We start from the raw sequence: 21690 nt of genomic DNA, 5'->3' as shown, positions 1-21690 counted from the left end.
ATACCCTAGAGATAGTGCTCTATCTGATATGCGAGTGTTAAAAATTTGCTCCCAAGATGTAGGCTCTCTATGCACATCACTAATTGTTTATTTTGCTTTGAAGAAGTTTTTTAGTTTGAACCCATCCTGTTTATCACTTCTTGATTTTAATTCTTGCACTATAGGAGTCTTATTAAGGAAGTTGGGGCCTAACCCGACACGATGGAAATTTGGGCCTGCTTTTTCTTCTAATAGGCGCAGTGTCTCTAGTTTAATTCCTAGGTCTTTCTTCCATTTTGAGTTGAGTTTTGTACATGGTTAGGGATAGGGCTTTAATTTCATATTGTTGATTATGGATTTTCAGTTTTCCCAGCACCATTTATTGGAGAGGCTATCTTTTCTGCAATGTATGTTTTTGGTGCCTTTGTCTAATATAAGATAATTGCAATTATGTGGGTTAGTCTATGTGTTCTCTATTATGTACCTTTGGTCAGCTAGTCTACTTTGATGTCAATACCATGCTGGTTTTGTTTTTGTTGTTGTTGTTGTTGTTTGTTTTTTACTGTTGACTGTAGTAAAAATATACTACAGTCAATAATAGTTTAAGGTCTGGTACAGTAACTCCATTTGCTTCACTCTTCTTGCTAAAGATTGCTTTAACTATTCTGGGTCTCTTATTTTTCCAGATGAATTTCATGACTGCTTTTACTATTTCTATGAGGAATGCCATTGGGATTATTATTAGAATTGTATTAAATCTGTTTAGGGCTTTTGGTAGTATGGTCATTTTGACAATACTAATTCTTCCTTTCCAAGTAGAAGAGAGATCTTTCCATATTCTAAGGTCTTCTTAATTTTCTTTCTTTTGCATACTGTAGTTTTCATCATAGAAGTCTATCACCTCTTTTGTTAAGTTGATTCCCAAGTATTTCAGTTTTTTTAGGGTATTGTAAATAGGATAGTTTTCTCATTTCCCTTTCAGATAATTTGTCACTGATATACAGAAATGCCTATTATTTATGGGTGTTGATTTTGTATCCTGCTACTTTGCTGAATTCATTTACTAGTTCTAGAGGTTTTCTTGTGGAATTTTTAAGGTCTTCTCGGTATAGAATCATATCATTGGCAAATAGTGCTAATTTGAGTTCTTTTTTTCCTATCTGTATCCCTTTGATTTCTTTCTTCTATCTAATTGCTCTGGCCAGTGTTTCAAAAACTATGTTGAATAAAAGTGGTGAAAGAGGGCATCCCTGTCTTGTTCCAGTTTTCAGAGGGAATATTTTCAATTTTTGTCCATTCAGAATGATGTTGGCCTGGGGCTTAGTATAAATAGCTTTTATAATGTTGAAATATGTTCCTGTTATATATTTTGCTAGTGTTTTGAACATGTATGTGTGTTGTATTTTGTCAAATGTGTTTACTACAGTAATTTAGATCATCATATGATTCTTATCTTTAAGTCTATTTATGTGATGAGTTACATTTATTGATTTCCACATGTTGAACCAACCTTTCATCCTTGGGATAAACCCCACTTTATTGTGATACACTATCTTTTTGATATTATTTTGTATTCGATTTGCCATAATTTTATTGGGAATTTTCACATCTATGTTTATTAGAAATATTGGACTGGAGTTTTTTTTTTTTTTTTTTTTTTTTTCTATGATGTGTCTTTGTTTGGTTTGGGAATAAGGGTGATATTGGCCTCATAGAATGAGTTTGGAAGTGCTCCCTCTTTATCAATTTCATGAAATAATTTGTAGAGTATAGGTATTAGTTCTTCTTTCTAGGTCTTGTAGAACTCAGCTGTGTATCCACCTCGTCCTGGGCTTTTTTTGATTGGTAGGCTTCTGATGGCATCTTCTATTTCCTTGCTTTAAATTGATCTGTTTAAATTGAGTATATCATCCTGATTCAATATAGGAAACTCATATGCCTCTAGAAATTTGTCAGTGCCTTTGATATGCTCTATTTTATTAGAGTACAAGTTTTCAAAATGATTTCTAAATATCTTCAGTACTTCTGTAGTATCTGTGGTGTTATTTCCTTTTTCATCATGTATGTTAGTGATTTGACTTTTCTCTCTCCTCTTTGTTAGCATGGCTAAGGGTTTGTCCATTTTATTTATTTATTTATTTTGAAGAACCAACTTTTTATTTTGTCAATGTTTTCAATTGGTTTTTGTTTTGTTTTGTTTTGTTTGTTTCAGTTTCATTGATTTCAGCTCTGATTTTAATTATTTGCTGTCTTCTACTGCTTTTGGTGTTGATTTGTTCTTCTTTTTCGAGGGATTTGACATAAAATATTAGGTCATTTATTTGTTGTCTTTTTTCTTCTTTTAAGGAATGAACTCCATGCAAGGAATTTCAGAGTGTCACAGAGTTTGATATGTTGTATCAGTGTTCTCATTTACCTCTAAGAGTTTTTTAATATCCTCTTTGATGTCTTTTGCAAAACATTGTTCATTAAGTAGCATATTATTCAGCCTTCAGGTGTTGGAGTATTTTTTATTTCTTATTTTGTTATTGATTTCTAATTTCATTCCATTGTTATCTGATAGAATGCAGGGTAGTATCTCTACTTTTTTGTATTTGTTAAGAGTTGCTTTGTGTCATATTATATGGTCTGTATTAGAGAAGGATCCATGTGCTGCTATGAAAAAAAACTGTGTTCGCTCGTTGAAGGATGGCATATTCTATATATATGTCAGTTAAGTCTAAGTTATTGATTGTATTATTAAGTTCTATAGTTTCTTTGTTCAGCTTTTGTTTGGAAAATCTATCCAGTTGTGAAAGAGGTGTGTTAAAGTCACACCGAATTATTAGATTGTGGTCAATTTGACTCTTGAACTTGAGAAGAGTTTTTTTGATGAACATAGATGTTTGGGGAATATATTTAAAACTGTTATGTCTTGTTGGTGTATGGTTCCCTTGAGCCTTCTGAAAAATGTCCTTCTTTGTACCTTTTGATAAACTTTAGCTTAAAGTCTACTTTCTTTGCTATGAGGATGAAAACCCTTGCTTGCTTCCACCGTCCATGTGACTGGTATAATTTTACCCAACCTTTCACCTTTAGTCTATGTATATCTTTTCCTATGAGAGAAGTCTCTTGGAGGCAGCATATTGTTGGGGTTTTTTTTAAATTTTTATTTTTTGATCCAATCAACTAGGCTAAGTCTTTTGATTGGTGAGTTTAAACCATTAACATTCAGTGTTATTACTGAGACATGATTTGTATTCCCACCCATTTTTGTTATTTAACTTTACTTGGTTTTTCCTTTGATTAACTTTTCTTTTAGTGTAATATCTCTCTTTGATGATTTTCATTGTTGTTTTTCATTTCCTCTTCACAGAATGTTTTGTCAAGGATGTTCTATAGTGCAGGTTTTCTAGCTGTAAATTCTTTTAACTTTTGTTTATCATGGAAGATTTTTATCTCATAATCAAATCTAATGCTTAATTTTGCTGGATACAAAATTCTTAGTTAGCATCCATTTTCTTTCAGAGCTTGATATATGTTGTTCTAGGTTCTTCTAGCTTTCAGGATCTGGGTTGAAAAATCTTCACATAACCTAACTGGTTTCCCCCTATATAAAATCTGATTCATTTCTCTCATGGCTTTTAATATTCTCTTCTTATTCTGTATGTTAGGTATTTTCATTATAATGTGCCTTGGTGTGAATCTATTGTGACTGTGTACATTTGGTATCCTGTAAGCATCTTGAAATTGGTTTTCCAATTGTTCTTCATAGTTGGAAAATTTTCTGATATTATTTCATTGAATAGATTGCTCACTCCTTTACTTTGAAACTCTATGCCTTCCTCTGTCCCAATAACTCCTAAATTTGGTCTTTTTATGCTATCCCATATTTCTTGAATGTTCTTCTCATGGTATCTTGCCATTTTCACTCTGATCTACATTCTTTTCAAAATTATATATTTTGTCTTCATTGCCTGATATCCTGTCTTCCAAGTGGTCTAATCTGTTGGTGATGCTTTCATCACCAACAGATTTGAGCTTTAAATTTGGTTTATTGTTTCTTTCATTTCAATGATTTCTTTTTGGTTTTTCTTTAGAACCTCTATCTCCCTATTGATGTAATCTTTTGCTTCCTGTATTTGTTTATGTAGCTCTTTGTCAAAATGATATTTTGATGCCTGTATTTGCTCTCTTAGATCATCCTTTTAATCACAGAACATTTTAATTGTGTACATCCTGAACTCCTTCCCTGTCTTTTTATCTGCTGTGCTGGCCATGGATTTTAATAATGTGGTATCTTGATTTGTTAGGGGCACTTTCTTCCCTGGCTTTTCATGTTGCACATGTGTCTTCCTTTCTAGTTCTGTGGATCCAAGGCATTACCATATTTACTCTATAGGCTTATAGTGGCCCTGTAATGTTCCAGTACCTCTTCTTTGAGATGCAGGACAATGTTAACAGATCCCAATAGAAACAAAATACCACCTAAAAATAAATATTTTTTATTAAGACATTTACAGTTTGATCACAATGTACAGAAATGGTGAATTCAATTATTATCTACAATATAGTCAGTAGATTTTGGAAGAGTTTAAAGTCTCTAATGGTGGACAAGGAACCATGGGTGAGGTGTAGGAATATATGCTGAGGAGGTATGAGATGAGGATAGAGAGTTATTATATCTTAGGATGTGTGTAAGAGAAATCTAAAGAAGAAGGTTAGTAGAATAGAGAGGTAGTGATTTGGGGTAGACAATTAAGAGGGAGGAGTGTAGAGTACATAAAACAAACACACATATATATTAAGAAAATTTTAAAAATGCTACAATAGTAAAATTTGGAGAGAAAACAAAAAAAAAAATAATATACAACACAGTTGTAATGTACTATCCAGTCCTCTCAATCCTCAATATTCTAATTCATGCAGAGTACTTGGTTTCATGTATGTTGGAGATGTGAGAACAGGAAAATAAAGAGGGAGAAGAAAGAAAAAAAAATCTTGAAGGAAGAAACAAAGATTGTTTTGGTTGGAGATCAGTATCTTTCCTGCTTCCCTTCTCATCCAATAGGTGGGGTTTTCTGTTCTTAGTTAGTATCTTGCCCTCAGGATAGTGAGGCTTACCAGGGTGTGAGGGTTGGTTTTGGGTACAGGGCACCTTGAAATCAGGTATGGCACCTGCTGGTCCCTTTGAGAGACTGCACCTCAAGGATCTTCTTTGAGGTCTGCTCCTGTGATGTGGGTGCCAGGTCTTATCTCACCTGTAGACCTCACAATTCCTGCCCTCTAGATTAGTCTCTAGAGGGTATCTCCCTCACCTTCTCCCTTTCTACTTCCTAATCTGGAACCTTTCTCTCTGGAGGTCTTGTGTGTTGCACTCTGGTGGCTGTGCACCTGATGAGGAGGGCTGTTTTGAACTGGGCAGTCATTCTGCAGAGTTAGTGGCTGCTGGGAATTGGGGGGAATTAGAAAACTATGGTACTTGACTATCCAGTGTTCCAAACTTGTAGTTGCCCCAACTAAAGATGGTGAGGGAGGTGATCCAAGATGGATGCAGCTGCTTTTAGTTATTTGGTTTGGGGCCCAGTGGGGACAGCCACGCGATGGCCTTGTGCAATGCTTTCAGTCTTGAGCTCTGTGGCAGGCAGTGTTGCAGCTGCCAGCTTTCTATAGAGCTTGTGATGTCCCCAAGTGTAGGCAGGATACCATGAGAAGGGGACTATGGAAGTAGCTGCCAAGTACCAAGATGGAGAGCACTGGGGAGCCCCACATTGGTAGATGGGGGTCCACGTGGGAATGACGGCCAGAGTTCCTGCATGTGGGTAGCAGCTGAGAGTCCTTTGTGGGAGCAATGTTTGAGAATTTTGCACCAGTGCTGATGCCAGTGGTCCTGCTAAGACATCCAAGAGACCTGTGTGGGAAAGTAGTAGGGAGTCGGGAGTCCTGTTGTAATGCTGAGGCCCAGGGCCCTGCATGGCATGGTGGCCATAATTTCTGTGTGGGAATAGCTTTGGAGGGGTCCTCTATAACTCTCAGAAAAGCAGTATTCCCACTATTGGGACCCGGGTCATGGAGTGACACATGCTGCCTCCCTCTGGCCCACCATCTTGGATCCGCTCCCATTCTATCCCTGTATGTGTTCTTAATCACTGGGATGTCTGTAACCTTAAGATATCTGGGAAATTTATGATATTGGAATCCAAAAGTTCTTCTAAGATAAAAACCTAATATTCACATTAGACAAAATTAGCATATAAGTTATCTATATATGTTTATAATGTCACAAATATCAACTGGTCAAAATACCTCTGGATAAAGGAATATCATTTCTGGATTTTTATCAAGAGGTTTGTTACATAAGAATATTTTTTTTTCCAACTGAAAGAAGACTTATCATGATGAAATATTTTTGATTTGGTTATTTTGATTTATTTATTTGAATTTATTTTTCACTAATATATAAAAACATAAAATTTAAACATATCATAGGGTGCCATGTGATATTTCAACATATATATAAGTTTGTATGATGTGTTTAAATAGGGCAACCTATCTATCTCTTCAAACATTTATCATTTTTTTAAGGTGAAAGCATTCAAAATTGTTTCTTCCAACTTTTTGAAATATACAATACAGTATCATTTCATTATCTACGGCCATGCTAATAAGCAATACCACACAAGAACTTCTTACTTCTATCTGTTGCTTAGTATGACATTATTGATATTTTCAAACACACCATTACATTATTAGTAGGTTTAAAGACATGTTTGTTCCTCTTATTTTCTATGTTTTCCAGAATCATGTCAAATAAATTATAGTAAGCCTAATAGACTCTATTCACTTTTCTAAAATCTTTTCATGAAATGTTAATGTATAGTTAGCTACTTTAATCCAATTTTAAAGTTAATGAAAAATTACACATAAAGCCTACCATTTTAATATAGTGGAATATTTTCTGTCTCAGACTTAGACAAAAATCTACATCTTCTGATCTTGGAGTACTGCACATTTTAATGTGACATTACTTCCTCATTTGCTTAATATTCATCTTTAATAAAGAATATTTGCCAATTTATACTTAACCCTAAATATTTATATTCATAAGGACAAATATTCTATATAGGTAGGTTTTCCCTAAACCTAAATGTGAATTAAGCCCTTCTTATAAAAAAGTTTCCTAACTCCATCTCCAACTGAATAAAATAATTTCTTGAAAATGAGTTTTGGTATTTTATAAAAATAAATCAGTCTCGAATAAATATTAATCTTGTATTTCCTAATATGGGTACTTTAAAATTTATTCCATGTAATTTATAAATATAAATTATTAAAAATAAATATATTTTTGGAATACAGTGGGAGTTGATATGTAGATTAAACAGATGCATAATTAAACCACAGGAGTTATAGGACTGAGACAGTTGTGTTGAAATTTTGCTTTATCATGTCTAATTTTATATGAAGTTTTGTTTTCTGCAATATATGAATCTCATTATAGAAAATGTTAGATAATAGCATCTCTTCCTAATTTTATAGAATCATTAAGAAATATAAAATCTCCACACAATTTATAGAGTAATAATTAATTTCAACACTGATAAATAAATTGGATTTCCTTCTGACAGAATACCAAAATAATTGAATCTGCCATTCTAGGAAGAAAAATCACTTGTTATGTAAGAATCCATGAATTTTTTGTTGAAAAAGAGAATTTTTAGAAATTACATATTTTCTTTTAAGTTGGATATATCTAAAATTACCTGATGTTACATACCAGTTAAATTAGACTTCTAAACTGACATATTGCAAAGTAAAGGGAAGAAAGGAATACATTAAGATAAAAGTCTATTTGCAATAGCTAAATTGTGGAACCAACCTAGATGCCCTTAAGTAGATGAATGGATAAAGAAAATGTGGTTTATTATATACAATGGAATATTACTCATCAATAAAAGAGAATAGAATCATGGCATTTGCAGGTAAATGGATGAAGCTGGAGAGACTATAATGCTAAGTGAAGTTAGCCAAACCCCCATAAGAATGCTGATTCATAATGCGTTTGAGAGGGGAAGCATGGAAGGATTAGATAAACTCTAGATAGAGCAAAGAGGTGGGAGGGGAAGGGAGGGGGCATGGGGGTAAAAGAGATGGTGGGATGAGATGGATATCATTACCCTAAATACATGTGTGAAGACACGAATGGTGTGAATATACATTGTATACAACCAGAGATATGAAAAATTGTGCTCTATATGAGTAATATGAATTCCAATGCATTCTGCTGTCATATATAACAAATTAAAATAAAAAAATTAAAAAATATAAAAATCTATGATTTGTAGAGTTGAAAGTTGTTTGTTAGGATTTAGTCAATCATCTTTGAATATGAACTTACCTTACATACAGACCAATACAAATAATTATATCTTTTTGTTTTTCTCATTGAGATACTTTTTAAGAAAAAAATGTACACATGAATATTAATCTGCTGTGCACAGTGGCACGTGCCTGTAATCCCAGTGGCTTGGGAGACTGAGGCAGGAGTATCACGGGTTCAAAGCCAGCCTCAGCGAAGGCAATGTGCTAAAGCAACTCATTGAGACCCTGTCTCTATATAAAATACAAAATAGGGCTGGGTATGTGGCTCATGATTGAGTGTCCATGAATTCAATCACTGGTACCTGCTGCCCAACCAAAAACAGTATATTAATCTGATTCAAAAGATGAAGTAATGAAGATAGAGATATGTTGCTTATACCAGACCTGGTCTAATGCATGAAACACAATCATGAAGACTATTTCAAAGCAAAAAAAAAAAATTAATTGTAAGATTTAGATGGTGGGAAAGTAATAGTCCAAAAGGAAAGTTAATTAATTCAAGAAAACCCAATATCACCTAGGAGAGTTGAAGGGAAATTTGGGGACAAAATTGGTAGAAGACAGGAAATAATCAAAACCAGAGCTAAAATCAATGAAAGTAAGATTTAAAGAAAAAATTCAAAAGATTAATGAAACAAAAAAATGTTCTTTTGGAAGAATAAACAAAATTGGTAAACACTTAGCCAAGCAAACTAAAAGAAAGAAGGGAAAAAATACTCAAGTTATAAAAATCCACAATAAAAAGGGGATATCATCATAAATATTACTGAAGTCCAGATTATTATTAGTAACTATTTTGAAAAATTATGATCCAATAAGGTAGAAAATTTTGAAGACATGACAAATTCCTAGAAGCATATGACCTAACCAAATTGAACCAGGAAGTTATAGAAATTTAAACAAATCAATTTCAAGTATTGAAATTGAAGAAGCCATCAAAAGCCAACTATCAAAGCAAATCCCTGGACCAGATGGATTCTGAGCCAAATTCTACTAGACTTTTAAGGAAAAACTTATTCCAATCCTCCTCAAATAATTCCATGAAATTGAAAAGGAGGTAACTCTTTCATCCTATTAAGCCAGTATCACCCTAATACTAAAACCAGACAAAGACAAATCAAGGAAATAAAATTTCCAACCAATATCCCTGATGAATGTAGATACAGAAATTATTAATGGAATACTGGAAAATCAATACAGAAACACATTAAAAAGACAGTGAACCATGGTTGAGTGGGTTTCATCTCTAAGTTGGTTGGTTGGTTGGTTGAACATCCAGAAATAAATAAATATAATTCACCACATCAATAACATAAAAGAAAAACAAGATGCAGAAAAAGTATTTGAAAAAAATGTAGGCTCAATACTTCAATATACTGGCTCAGAAACTGACTTCCTTATCAAGTCTTGTAAAGTCTAAGAAATAGGGCTGGGGATGTGGCTCAAGCAGTAGCGTGCTCACCTGGCATGCGTGCGGCCCAGGGTTTGATCCTCAGCACCACATACAAAGATGTTGTGTCCGCCGAAAACTAAAAAATAAATATTAAAAATTCTCTCTCTCCCTCACATACTCTCTCTCTCTCTTAAAAAAAGTCTAATAAATAAAATAAAAAATCAGTAAATGGGATGGTATCAAACAAAAAAGCTTCTTCACAGCAAGGAAACTTAGAATGGAATCACCATTTGTCCCAGTTATCCCACTCCTCGGTATACATCCAAAGGATTAAATATCAGCATACTACAGTGATATAGCCCAGCAATGTTTATAGCAGCACAACTTACAATAGCTAAGCTATGGAGCCAACCTAGCTGCCCTTCAACAAATGAATAAATAAAGAAATTGTGGTGTACACACACAATGGAATATTACTCACTCATAAAGAATGACTTTATGACATTTGCTGGTAAATGTATGGATCTAGAGACTATCATGCTAAGTGAAATAAGCCAATCCCCCTAATACAAAGGTCAAATGTTTTCCATGACATGTGGAAGTTAACTCACAATGGTGGAGGTGGGTAATAAAAATGAATAGAATTCCGGTGGAGTAGACAAAATTGAATGAAGGTAAGGAGTTGGAATGGGAGGAAGAAAGTGGAATGAATCTGACAAAACTTTTCTTTGTACATATATGAACATACCACAGCGAATCTCACCATTTGTATTTCTTGAGTGTAAAAGAAATTAATTAAAAAGAAAAAAAAAGCTATGAGTATATTGGAGAAAGATCAGTAGAAGGAAGGGAGAAGGGGATGGGGGAGGGAAGCAACGTACTGGGGACTGAATTAGATTAAGATATATTCCATGCCTTTATAATTATTTCAAAATGGATTCTACTGCCATGTATAACAACAACAAAAAAAAAACTAATAAAATGAAAGAAAAAAAATTTAAAAATGTTAAAAACCAAATGTCAGAGCGAACTCATGTGTATCATTCCTGGGGCAGGACATTATAGAATGATCTGTTTTCCCTTCCTCTCTCCTTACCTGCCACAGCAATTTTGGGTGTGTGTTAATGATTTTGAATTCTTTAAAGACAAAAAACAGCCTGAGGAATCCAGTCAACTCAGAGGCACTGCTACCCTGGCAGGTCTTACAATTCTGCAGAAGAGAGTGTGACTGAGAAATGAAGCCTTATGGAAGACGTTGATATTTTTCCGTTCTTCTTAAACATATACTAAGTGGTATGATTATTAAGGTGCGTATATTGTTCCAGGCAGAAAAGAAAACAACAGTGCAATAAATGAATGCACTTCTTGACATTAAGCAAACAATCTCACGGAAGAACACAGATGCAAAAATACAAACAAATTGGTACAATATTATGAAAAAGTAGAGAGTCTGGAATGAGGTACTGTGTTATCAAACTTTTGAATCTTTGTCAATGAGATCAAAAAATGTTTCATGTTATATTCTTCACATTTCCTTTGTTTGATCACTCACCAATAATGTCAAATGTTTAATTTGTTCAGTTACATTTTCATTTCTTTTGTAAACTGACTCTCCAAATTCCTTGAACTTTTTATTAAGGTTTTAATATTTTAACGTCAGTTAATATAGTTAGAGGGATGTTAGGCCCTACTTGGTCCTGTATGATGTAACCTCTTCCAATAGTCAATTGCACTTTCATTTAGTTAACATGATTTTTATTTTATTCAGTTTCATAAGTTTAGTGTAGTCTGTTATCATTGCTCTATTTTTAAAACATGCATTATCAAAAATCATAAAACTATTTGAAATTATTTTTATTGCAGTTCCTCCATGTTCATAATTCTTGATTTAATTAATAAGTCGTTCCCTCTGGAACAATGAAAAACAACATTTGAAAGAGGAACTATCCATCAGTTTAGATTGCAGTGAAGGTAAAACTGCTGCCCAGACCCAGAATTCATGATGGACACATTGCTTGAGTGAGGGAAGAAAAAAAAAATTATATATATATATATAGTTTTTGTTGTCTGATGACTTAGCTTATAGATTTATTTAATTACTTTTACATTCAACTCTTTAATCCTACTTAAACCCATTTAGGCATACAACATGTGGAAAGGATTTCCTTTTGTTCCTAGAACAATTGAAATTCCCTAGATTTATTCTGGCAGTGCAGAGTCTTTTAAGAATTTCTTAGTGTTGGGTGGGGATAGAGTACCACATCTTAAATTTTTGGTTTGATTTCTTTTTGTACTTTAAAATTATAAATAGTCAGTTCAGTGTAATAGCTATGGTTTAAAAAACAAAACAACAACAACAAAGACTGTACTATGTCACACTTTAAGGTTTTGCTGTTTTCCTTTTAAATAATCAAAAAATCTGGCATAAACTCTCAAAGTGATTGAATAAAAGTAAGAAGAACAGTTATAATTATATCAAATAATAAATGTTAGTGAATCCCTTTCCAATAACAAATTAAGAATTTCAGTATTACTCTATAAACTGAAAACAAACTTTGCCAAAAACAATTTAATCAATCTGGAAAATTTGGATAAGTTTAATATTGATAATATAATGGCATAAATGATCATAATGATAAAACTAAAATATGACTCTCTCAGTCTCAGGGTTCATGTATGTTGTTTAATGAATCACTATTACAATTTTTACAAATTAACATTTCAGCATATAAATATAACAATACCTTTTCCTGTGTATGGGTTGTAATATTCTGATTCTTTATGAGTCATTTTTTTGTTGTTTAAAGGACATTTTAAGTAACATACTGTGACAACTCTGAAAATAAGATTTACGTACCTACTCAGGGATTCTTGTAGATGTTTATTTTTTGTTTGTTTGTTTATTTATTTTTCTGTTTGCTTGCTGGAACTATTTGTGTAAAATCCATCTGGTCAGCCAGAATAGAAAAAGTTGGAGTTTTCCTGGGTGTTTTCTGGGAACATGCATGTTTGTGTGGCCTTCTGAATTTCCAGAAATATGTCATAACTCTTCAAATCCTACGACTGACATCTATTTGTTCAACTGTCCTTTTAAGGTTTTTTAGTGAGTCCCTTATTATCCTTAGCTGGTATCATTACTTTGGGTTTCTGCCCTGTTATATAATTGCCAGTGATTCTTTTTGACAAATGCCTTTGAAGTCAGTGTTTTTGCTTAAAGCATGCTCTGAGTCATGTCATCATAAACAAGTCCTAAGAATAGAACTTTTCAGGGACCTTGCAGACATGTTAAATGATAACTTTTGTCTAAGTATGGGGTTCTTAAGGAGCTCTAAACTAATTTGATCCCCTGGACTGGTTGCTAAACTGCTGGGTTGCTGGTATACAGGGCTAAGGTAATTGAAATACTTGGTTTTCAAGATTACCAATGACATGATAACAGTGGAGTTAAAAAATTTGTGGCAAGTTAAAATGGTCTAAATTTGCATTTAGAGATGTAGCCATTTTTTTAAAAAAGTATTCTTGGATTGTTAACATCTTTTGGTAAATTTCACGAGTTTTGGAAACAAAGATTTTTGTACAAGTTTTGTACCAAAGTGTTCACAATGCTTTTATAAAGAAGATTTGTAGCAATTCTTATTACATAATTTGATATCTACTTCTTGGAATTCAATACCTCTCCACTCTTTAAATTACATTTAAATAACTAGGTAGCTCCGTAATTTTTATCATCTCTTTAAATATATTAGCTTGCATTGGAAAATAATTATGGTAAACTGTTTTAGTCTTTATCATGTTTGTTATCCTTCCACACAGGTGAAATACAGATAGTCATATGAATCATGCAGACTAATGAAAGGTGAACAGGAGGGTACTTATCACTTTTGGGCAGAACCAGTAAAGGCCAATGCATACTTAGCCATGCCCTCCATTTTCTCTCTGATCCCAGACAAAATTTATACAGAAGTTGCAACAACTTAGTACATCTTTGAATATGTTACAGAACAATCCATAGAATACTGTTGATAGACATACAGCATAAATCATTGTAATTTCAAGGTTTGTTTCCAAGGTATGAAATAGCTTATTAAAATTAATATAGTACTTAAAATAGTATAGACATTTGTTAAACTTATTCTTAAAATTTGTCTTATGTTAAAACTCTATATCCTTCTTTATGATTCAAAATTTTGGTGGTCCATTTCAAAAAGCAAAACAAAATAAAATACTATATCCTTTCTGTATGGCTAATTAGTAAGTTGCATTTGAGGGCATGTGCGTTATTCTATATACTTCAAAAAACTCTAACGTGAGGTTCCTGGAAGCTTTTTGTACTGATTGCTAATGGCAATTAGTTGCTACTTATATACTTGAATCATAGTTAGAATAAAGAATATATATATACAGAAATCCTGTGAAGTTCTTAATTCTGTGCTTTATTATCCTCTTTAAAAAAAACAGCAAAAAAATTACTCTCCTGAATCTCATTCACAGTTGCCACAAGAAGGAGTATGTGAAAACAGTTAACTAAAAATATTTAACACTGATCACACACCAATGATATGATGATTGTGACCTATAGGTTAAACTTTAAAAGGACATCAGGAATACCTACATATTTTCTCAGGAAACAGTAGACTAGGTTGGTCACAAAGTAACAAGATACTAGGAACCAATGTGAGAGTTTGTCTTGCACAGTCTCTTCACTATTCAGACCAGGAGTCAGGGGTTCAGGACTTTACCAGCTGGCCAATACCTTATCTAAGATGGACCCAAGGCTTTCCAAATCCCTGGCCAGTTGGTCAACATTTAAGGGAAAAAATATAGAGAGATACTAGACATGTACAAGTATATGTCATATATTATATATATATATATATATATATATATATATATATATATATATATATATATATATATATCATATGTATTGTATGTGATATGTGATTATTAACATACAGATTAGAGAGTTCAAATCAAATAATGACGTGGAAAAAAGACCAGAATTACCAGAAGAAGAAATAGCCATCTGAGAAATAAGGTTGTTAAAAATCTTAAAAACTAGCCATTTTAACACTAACACACTAACACGTTGTGGTTTAGATGTGATGTTCCCCAAAATCTCATGTGTGAGACAATGCAACAAACTTAAGGTTGGTCCTTAACCTAATCAGTGAATTAATCCACTTGAATGGATTAATACAACTGGATAAAGTGGAACACTGGGGATGTTATTTGGGGTTTATATTTTGTCCCTGGTGAGCAGAGTGCTCTCTGCTTCCTGATGGCACTCTTGAGCTGCTTTCCTCCACCATGTCCCTGGGCCATGAGGTGCTGACTCAGCCCAGAGCAATGGAATTGCCTATCTAGGGATTTCGACCTATGAAACCATGAGTGCCAAATAAACTTTTCCTCCTCTAAAATTATTGTTTTCTTTTTTCCAGTCTTGTGGTCACAGTGGCAAAAAAAGCTGACAATACCCACAGATCTCTGATTTTGCATGAGATTTCACGTTTGAAAGTGCTCGATTTACCTTAATTAGAAAATTGTCTGCTTCTTCCTTTTGTAATCCTCTTCCTCACTTTGCATTTAAGTGTGGCTTGTTGAAGAGAGAGCAGTATATGCCATTGCCATCAGGGAAGTGTAACTTCATTTTATTTCATTTAATAGCAATTTTAAGAAAAACATCATCTTGCAGTTACACCAAGCCTTCCTCTCTTCATTGCCTTGTGTATTAGGTAATTGCTCCCATTCAAAACCAGCTGCTGTTGATTTTACTTTGAGCAGGACATTTGCATTTAGCTAGTTGCTCTAAATCTCAGTCTCAGCATGGGTACCTGAAGGACTTTGGAAGCTTCCCAATCATGTAGACAAACATGCATGTTGATGTGAGAAACAAAATACCCCAAGGCTGTCAACACATCATCATCCCATGGCTTCTCACCCAAACCCTAATCCCCACTTGTTTACCATTACTAAAAACTAAGCCAATGACTCTGTCTTGCCCTGTTTGGAAACATGTCCTGTGCATCAGACAATTCTGAGATTTTCCCTACTTAATGTCATTTTACTTCAGTGTCCCTGGAGGGGAGGGGGGACTTAATGTTTTAGCAGGAGGGGGACCTGTGTGAGCTTGTGCCTGTGGCTCTGCTGTCCTCAGGGATTTCCTGTGGCCGACAACCCTGGGTGAGTTTTATGATGCAGGCCCTGCTCACAAACCCGTCATCAGGCCTGGGAGAATAGTAGAGGCAGACACACACACACACACACTAAAGGGAAAACCCTGGGGATTCTGGTTACTTGTCTCTCCCCTAAGCACAAAACCAGTGTATCAGAGGATCCTTTGAAACAACACACATGGATTTCACAACTCTGCTCATGTCCCTGTTTCACCGGAACATTAGCCTGAAATCTGCCTTTGACGTTTCCTGGGGTTGCTTCACAGCTGCTGGCAGATTCTTTGATTCTTTATGCAGCATCCTTCCGAGTGCTTGTAAAGCTGGATCAGGAATACCCATGTGGCGACACATTTAAGCTGTCTTATTAGAAACAAATTTGCAGGCAGCTTTTGCCACAGTTTGTTGCAGAAACTGGAACAAGGAACCTATTTGCGCACACAGTGTGCTACAAAGGCCAACGCAATCTTTCCAAACTCGAAGTGCTGCCTCATAAACAGTCTCAAAACACCGAAGTCTGCCTGGAGACCCTCAGCTGTGACCTTCTCTGAGTGTCTGTTTGGATCCTGGAACACACATTTGTAAATTTGTTGGGAGATATTAACGCATGAAAGGTTTGAAAGCAGACAGTGCACGTTATTTTGAGTAGGATGTCTCTATTCTTCAAAGAAACCTATGCAAATAGATTTGGGGATGAACTCTTACAAGCTGCTGCTGGTTTTTGTTGTAGGCATTTGTTTATAATTACTGTTACATACAATGCACTACACTCCAAAGAGATAAATGCCACGTGTATTTTTAAAACCTTCTTCAATAAATTATATTGCTTCACTAAATGGACCTTTTTAAAATGTATAATGCAGCTCCAAAGACCAAGCAATAGGTGGAGTGGTAATTGAATGGTAAGTGGCAACCTGTAATTCCATTTATTTTGTAAGTGGCTATGGCATTAAACAGGCAGTAACAGCCCCTTGGCGATGGCACTATAAAGTGAATGAAAAGGTCAGTCTCCAATGTTTTGGGTCAAATTAATTCTTTGATTTGGAAATGAACAGGTAAATACCAAAAAAAAAAAAAAATTAACAGTTATGCCTGTTACATCTCATAAAACGGACTTCAGAAAGACTTGGGATATGGCTGAGGGCATAGTTCAGTGGTAGAATACATGTTTAGCATGGCAGAGTCCCTCAGTTCAATCCCCAGAACCACAGAGAAAAGAAAGATTTGTAGAAGGCTACACTGTAGTACTTATGCCAGAAATACAGATATTAATTTTCAAGATGTTTTCCACGTGTTGATTACCAGGAAAACATTGACATTTCATATTGTGCACTGGAATATCAAGTGTCAATAATAAGAAACTTGCAAAAGAAATTAAGAATATTTAATTAAACAAGGAAAGAAACCAGAGATACCCTTAGAACTGAGTGAGGAGACTTACAACATTGATCAAATAAAAAGACTTCAAATGTTGTATTGACTAATAATTAAACATTGGTTTTAATTACATGGAGTTGATTGGTTATCTGATAAGGGTAGATTCAATAGAGATGGTAGCAAAAATTTAAGGTATATGGTTTCTATACTGCACCCATTCTTGGGCAAAACAGAAGTTGGTGAAAACTTGAGAATGGTGGTTGAAAAAAGAACAAGTTAGACAAATGTACTTGCATAGGTAAGAGGAGATGAGCTATTGACTTTGCAGGAAAAATTATTTGCTCTAGTAAGGTTAACACATACATTATAACATTTTGTGTGTGTGTGTATGTGTGTGTGTTTGTGTGTGTATACACATGATAACATCAGTGGCAACAAGTCACAGTGTAAAACTACAGAGGTTCTTCTGTATATATGTATGATACTGAAAGAGAACAACACGAACCACGAGGCAAGAAAGGTATTTTGAAGGTATGTTGATGAAAAGTATTTTGATGGTGGGCCACAGAATTCCAGTTAAGAATAGAAATGAGGATATTATAGAGGTGAAGTAAGACAAAAAGTTAAAAAAAATCAGTGTATTCAAAATCATAATGAGTTATGGGGGTTTTGCAGGCAGGACACAGAGGGTTTGTGATGAGAAGCAAGAGCTCAGTTTTCTGCTGAGATTTCACGGAATAGGTTTACTATGTCCCCAGTATGCAGCTCTTCTCCTACAATTAGTATGCCAATTCTGCAAACATTTGCTCTCCCAATGGTTTCTCAGAGACAGAACTAACTTTCTTCCTTTCTTCCTTCCTTTTTCTTTCTTTCATTACCTTTTTGCTGTATAAATATAATATTTCAGTGGATTGTCTACAAGCTCTTCAGTCAATTGATTCTTGACAAAGGTGCCCAAATCATACATTGGAGTAAGGACCTCTATATTTATACACTAACTTGTTGCCATTGATGAATGGTACATTATCCTTACCTTCAACAAATGGGGCGGGGACAATTGGATCTTAACATGTAGAAGATTGAACGTGGGCATTTATTTCTTGCCTGTTCAAAAACAAATTCAAAATGAATCGAAGATCTTAATGTAAGGCCTGAAAATTTGAAACTACTAAAATAAAAATAGAGGAAATACATCAAATAAAAAAAATGCTGGTGAAGTTGTATAGGTAAAGGGAGCCCTTTATACACTTCTGGTAGGAATATCAATTAGTACGGTCACCATGGAAAACTGTAAGGAGGCTCATTGAAACTAAAACCAGAACTACCATATGACCCAGCTGTACCAAATCAGGTTATGTGGTTATGTCTGTATTCAAAGGAAATAACTGAATACTATGTTCATTGCAGCATCATTCACAATAGTCAAGATATGAAATCAGGCCAGGTGCCTGTGGACAGGTGAACAGCTAAGAAAAAGTGATGTGGACACACTTTGGTGTACTAAGCAGGTGTAAAGAGGAATGAAATCCTGTCATTTGCAGGAAAATGGATGGAACTGGAAAATGTTGACGAAAATAAGCCAGATACACATGTTTTCTCTCACATGTGGCACTAACAAAAAAAGAAAGAAAAAAAAAGAAGATGGCATAAAAGTATAAGAGTAAATACTAATAACTGAGAAAGGAACTGGAAGAGGAAAAAATTGAGAGAAGAGGGGAATAAGCTACTTAAGAGGCTGAGGCAACCAGCTCGAGCAACATAGACAACAAAGAGTGACCTTGTCTCAAAAAAGAAAAGAAAATCCAATTAACCACGCATGATGTATTCAGTGACGCTTCCTTCAATTCACAATAAAAAATAACACTTTTGCTTCTGAAACTTCATTGTACCTTCTCACATCTTGGACAAACTGATCCCTCTTCTCATTGTCTTTCTTAGGTCCAACCCTCTTCATCACAGTAATTGTATCATTATAATCCCCACAAGCACCACATGCAAGTCAGTGCTTCATGCATAACCTATATACCAAATATTTGATAAACAATTTCCCCAAAGAAAAAAAACTGGACTGCCTTCAATTTACAAAACACAGTAGTCAATGAAATAAACTAAAATTAACATCTCATACCGCTGAGTTTGCTCTTTCACTTTCTCCTACTGTGCATCTATTTCCATAGTCTAAATAACAAATAATATCCAAGAATGCAAATTAAGTCAATGTTAATTAAGTGTTGTTAATTTAGAAGAATATATTATAATTACATTCACTGTAAGAGTTTATGTGTTTAAGGCAACCTCAGTGACCCTCTGTGGGTTTATCTCTCTCTCTCTCTCTCACACACACACACACACACACACCTCAGTGAGTCTTCAAAATCAAGGAAACGTTGTTACAATATGTGGATAGCATCCATTAGAGAAAGTAACAGTTACCTTTATGAATTACATTTATTTTTTTTTTCACAAACACTACTTTCCATAGTATAATCATTTTTGTTTAGATCATATTTTCATTAAAACTACTTCATCTCTCATTGATATCACACCGGCTCACATTAATCAAAATATTTTGACATTAATGTTTTTCCTTTATTTTTGACTCCCTGATACCATATTTTGGATTTTCTGTTTCATTTTAGGTATAATTGACAAGTGAATTGTATATATTCACAGTATGCAACTTACTGTTTTAATATATGTATATATCATGAAGTGATGATGCTATTTATTGTATTTTTCTCCTCATGCACTTGAATTTTTTGTGTGTAGAATATTTAAAATTTACTCTTAGATAACATCAAGTACGTAAAACATTGTTATTGACAATAGTCAACAAGTTGTACATTACATCTGCAGAATTCATTCATGCTCTCTAACTGAAATGTCACAGCCTTTAACCAGCATCTCCTCATCCACACATATGCCCCCAGTCACTGATAATCATTATTCAACTCTCTGTTTCCACAGGTTGAACAATATTTACTTAGCATATTATCTTTCAGTGCCTTGCATGCTGTCACAAATGGCAGAAAAACCTTGCTTTTAGGATTGGTGGAAAGTATTTCATTATGTATATGAATAGGTAGATTACATTTATATATGAGTATGTGCATATTTCTATATGTTGTGTGTGTGTACTTATATATATGTACACACACACACACACACACACACACACCCCTAAAATACCTTTACACCTATTTATTCTGTATATACATTGATACATGTGGTTTTCTGGTATTTAGTTGAGGATTTTTGCATGTATGTTCATCAGGGATATTGGTTTGTTTTTTTTTTTTTCTGTTTTTTCCTTTCTTTTCTCCCTCCTCTGTCCTTGTTTGATTTGCTATCAGTATAATGCTGGCCTTGTGAAAGGAGTTTGGAAGTCTTCTCTCCTTTTCAAATTTTGCAAGAGTTGGAGAAGGATTAATATTTAATCTTCCATGCATGTTTGGCAGAATTCATCTGTGAAGTCATGTCCTGAGCTTCTCTTTGTTAGGAGGTTTTCCATTACTGTTACATTCTCCTTGTTACTATAGTTATGTTGTTAACATAACTTATTGTTACTCTATTCCGATTTTCTATTTTTTCATAAGTCCAGTGTCACCATTCCTGTACATTGTGATCAAACTGTAGAAAGTGACTAGGCACTTAATAATTTTTGCATAAGTGCTCATAGTTGTTTCTTCCAATTTTTGACATTGCTCTGCTGTCAATTGCAATGCCTCCTCTTTTCTAATTTCAGTTATTTGAGTTCCTTTTTTCTTAGTTTAGTTAAGATTTGTTAATTAAAAAAAAACTTTCCATTTTATTGAATTTCCGATTGCTTTTTTCATATCTGGTTCATCTAATCATACTCTACTACTTATTATTCTTGTCCTTCTGCTGATTTTCTACTTAGTTTTTTCTTCTAGTTCCCTGAGTTTCAGAGTTAGATTGTTTATTTGAAATTTCTTTCTTAATGTGACATTTATCACTAAAATGGCCTCATAGAAAACTTTTTCCAAAGTTTTGACATGTTGTATTTTGGTTTTCATTTGTCTCAAGATACTTTTTTTTTATTTCCTGTTTTATTTCTTCTATGATCCATCATTTAGGAGTGTGTTCTTTAATTTGCACATGTTTAAAACTTTTCAACTTTATTTCTAGTATTATACCTAAAATTTTGCTTTAAATGTACAGTATGAGTTTTCACAGACTCGCTATCAATGGGCTGATGTTTTATCATTCATTAGCACTCAAGTAAGTCACTCTGAGGGATTCTTTCTCCAAGCACTTGCATATCCTTTTGGGTATTTTATTGGAATCAACAAATAAATAAAGAAACTACAGGTTCCTGTTCAAATAATTTAGGAAAAATCATGTTCATATTTCTTCATTACAGAATTTTATAATGCTTTATTTTGC

The sequence above is a fragment of the Marmota flaviventris genome, chromosome 2 (genome assembly GCF_047511675.1).
Source record: "Marmota flaviventris isolate mMarFla1 chromosome 2, mMarFla1.hap1, whole genome shotgun sequence".
Taxonomy (NCBI): Eukaryota; Metazoa; Chordata; class Mammalia; order Rodentia; family Sciuridae; genus Marmota; species Marmota flaviventris.
This window is presented reverse-complemented; position numbering follows the sequence as displayed.